Raw genomic sequence first — 3,984 nt, 5'->3', positions numbered from 1 at the left:
TGAGTTGTGAAATATTAAACATATTTTCTCAAAATTTTACCACGGGCAAAATTGTCAAAATTTTACCAGGGGTAAAATCGTTAGAATTTTGCTAGGGGTAAAATAGGGATGAGAAGATTATTTTATATATAGATATTAAAGTTTATTTTTTGAAATAGAAAAACTGAATCGAATTGGATCACATTAAAGAGTACTAAGTTAAAAAGGTTGAGGAAGTACTCGTAATTGGTCCCAATGTGAGAGAGACCCAAAAACCCCTCATGAACATAAAGGGGGTAACAACCTTAGTAGGAATACTAAGGTGTGTCATCCACCCTATTCCTATTCTAAGTAGGATGTTGTTTTTCTATTTGAAATAAATCACTACAACTCAATAAGGGTTCTACCTTCTCTGCCTATAAATAGATGGCACAAGTAGAGCTATTAACACAATTTTGAGATATTATTATTCTATCGAAAAATAGAGAGAGTTTATTCTCAACTATTACATATATTTTTCAACAATAACAATTCTACAGTTTTCTATTAAGAAGAGAGAATTTTTGTTTTCACCCCAGAAGGAGAGAAAACTTTTTCTAATTTTGTGTTTTAATTCAATTGGCTCGAGCTCACATTCGAAGCAGTTCGTGGTATAAGAATAGCGAAAAAGATCGTTTGGTTGAAAGCCAGGAACAACGAATGTCCACTAAGTCGAAAACACAAGTACAAATTCAGTTAAGGCTTATTGCTACAAATATTACAAATCGTGTGGGTTTTCAAATTTTTAATTTTTTGTTGTGCAAGAAAACGTTTTCAAACGGGAATTTTTCAACACTTTCATCATCTCGACCAGAACCTTTGAAACCTTAGCTCAGATACCAACTGTCACAGGGCTAGAACTTTTGTCTCGCAATCCATACGACCTTAGGCGATTTCTTGGGCTCAAATCCGCCTAACTCAGCCTAACTCTCATAAAGTGAGAATTCTCGATAGATGTAACACTCCAAACCCGACCTAGACGTTATGGTCGTATCTCGAAAGTTACATTAAAACCATTGAAAAACATTTACTTGTTGAAAGTAAATAGTTTTTAGTTCTTTTTACAAAAAACTTCAAAATCTAAATACTGAGTGATTTTGTTTTTGAAAAATACTTATTATAACACGAATATTTGAAAAAGAATAGTATGTTATCATAACGTTACATTATTAAAAAAAGGAATTTGATATTTAAATATTTCTTAAAAATGATTTTGGGTAAAAACTTTTTGCAGTGGACTTTCAAAAATACTTAAAAAATCATAAATAATTTAAATAACTCAATAATTTAAAGTATTTGAAATATCATCAAGCATGCATGCATAGCAGTTTAAAGTTGTAAAATAAAGAAGCAACCCAATAAAAATGTTCAATATTTAATGTCCAAAGTCCAAAATCATATCCCAATAGTTTATAAACTCCTTAAAATCCATCCGAAAGGCTACACTGAATGCCGAATCCAAGCCATCAATCTAAGTATTACTTGAAAGGTTATGAAACTAAAGGAGTGAGCTTTTAAAGCCTAGTGTGTGTAACAACCCAATAGTCAGGGGTGATAGAAAGTGTAGTTTTGGGACTCCGTTTTCATAAACCGAACCCATAAATATTTTTTATTAAATACTTACGGAGTTATATTAGAGTCGAATTAAATTTTTGGATAAGTAATTTTCATAAAATTAAGAGTTATTAAGGTACGAGGATTAAATCGCGAAAGTGTTAAAAGTTGAATTATAGATTGAAATAAATAAAAGTAACTAAGGTAGCAATTATACTATTAATTAAATGAATAGGTGATGGCCGGTCATGGTTTAATGATATGTGCATGTGTATATATTATATATATGTTATATATATATGTTATATTTATAAGTTAACTACAATAATAATAATAGATAGATAGTGGTAATAAAAAACCAAAACAATTTATTTCTTTTATTTTTACATGCAAACCAATTGAGAAAGAAAAAAAAAGGAAGAAAACGCGCGACCATAAGGGTTTTAGGCATTCAAGCTTTAATGGGTTAGTCAATTTAGTCTCTCTTCTTGTAATTTTTACGTTTTTGGAATCCCGGTACTTAGAACTAGCCAACCCATATTATAATTTTTAGCATTGTTCAAGATTGATGATGTTAACATTGTTGATTAGTTAGAGCATAAGGGATTAAATTGATATATTTTTAGGTTAAAAGTGGAAAAGAAATAAATTGGACAGTTAATTGTTTACTTTGAGTAGTTGGAAACACGAAAATTTACACACTTTTTCATGCCATTTTTAACTCAAATTCAAACAGTTTCAGTAAAATTCTTGTCGAAAAATATATAATTATTATAAAATAATTATTTTGTACTTAAATTATTAACATGTTCAATTTTAATTAATTTTATATCAAATTTTGATTAATTTTGATTATTTTCAATAGATATGCACAAAAGGCGAAAAACGGCTCGGCAGACACTACTAAAAGCGTAAAATCGAGAAGCAATTTTGAAGCATTAAAACGAATTAATTTTTCAGCCTAAGATGGTCCAAATTAAATGTATTAATTCATAATATAATTAATTTTAATTTTAATCCAATTTAATTTGGGTTAAATAAACTATTATTAATTAATTATGAAAAGTGGTCTAGTTGAGCTAAACCGAGAAAATCGATCAACCGAGCACTGGGCAGTCCAAAATCGCCCCACATGCTGACCCAATCAGCTTGTTTGGCTGATTATTTGGCTTGCAAAATAGCCCTTGAAGACTCTTTCAAATTGCATTCAAACCCTTCCATTATTTATGCCTTTCTAGATTTTCCCTACGTTAAAATAGCAAGTTTGAAACCTTCAAACTTGCCACATGTGTAGACTCCAATGGGGGGACTCTATGGCTGCTGATTTTTGCTAACTTTAGCAGCCTTCTCAACCTATAAATACCCCCCTTGGCTTATCACTTCAAACACATCTCAAACCCATTCATTTCTTCACTTCTCTCCTACTTTTCTCCCTTCATTCTCTTCCATTGTTCTTCATTCCCCTCCATTTTACTTCATTCCCATGCCGATTTCACCTCTTGAAAAAGAGTCATTCATCCACCATTTGGAGCAGCATCAAATGTTCGTGGAAGCCTCGATTCAACAAGAACAAGCGGAGAAGTAGGAGCCGAGCAAACTAGTCAAGCCTCAAAGAAACACAGGATTTGTTTCTTGTTCCCTATCCTTTTAATTTTGTTGTTGTTATAATGAACATGTCTATGAATATTTGTGATGTTGATATGTTTAATTTAATTAAGTTGGCTTAAATTTAATTCGTGTTCGGTTGATTGCATTTCATCTACTTGAGTTATTAAAATTGTGTTTGTGTTGTTATAGGCTTCGGTAACATGGTTGATTAAGTAAAACCATGACTAAGTTATTCTTGCATTACAATTGTAAGGTAACTAATGAATTAATTATTTAAACGGATTGAAATTGTAATTAATTGACACGATACTTAATCAGTGTATGTTTAATAATCTAAGGTAGCTGAGGGTTAAATTAGCAACGATATCTAACGATACATTAGCCTTGCGTAACATGCAAGAATATTGTGATTAAACTGTTTCAAGGTAGATATACATTGTTACCTCACATACTCTTTGATGTGCTTGTGAGATTGAATTAATTGTTTGAATTGGGATAGAGATATGTCAAGAGATTATTTTATTTTCATAAGTATGTATCTGCATTAACACATTTGCTTCTTAAAATTTGTTTAATCGGTTGAATAGATGTAGAGATATAGTCAAGAGATAAATGGATTTTGGTAGGTGAGTATGTTCATAAGTTAGTAAATTACTGAGTTGTCGTGAACTTATTTGTATCAGCATGAACATGAGTTTAATAATTCTATGTTAAGAAATGCAATTAATCTAACACAATTATGTTATCTTGATTAAAAACATTTTTGAAATCATGCATTGGAACTTTTATTTTCCTTTTATTTAT

This window comes from Gossypium raimondii, chromosome 4 (assembly GCF_025698545.1).
Source record: "Gossypium raimondii isolate GPD5lz chromosome 4, ASM2569854v1, whole genome shotgun sequence".
NCBI classification, from domain to species: Eukaryota; Viridiplantae; Streptophyta; class Magnoliopsida; order Malvales; family Malvaceae; genus Gossypium; species Gossypium raimondii.
The sequence above is the reverse complement of the archived record's forward strand: the minus strand, read 5'-3'. Positions refer to the sequence as shown.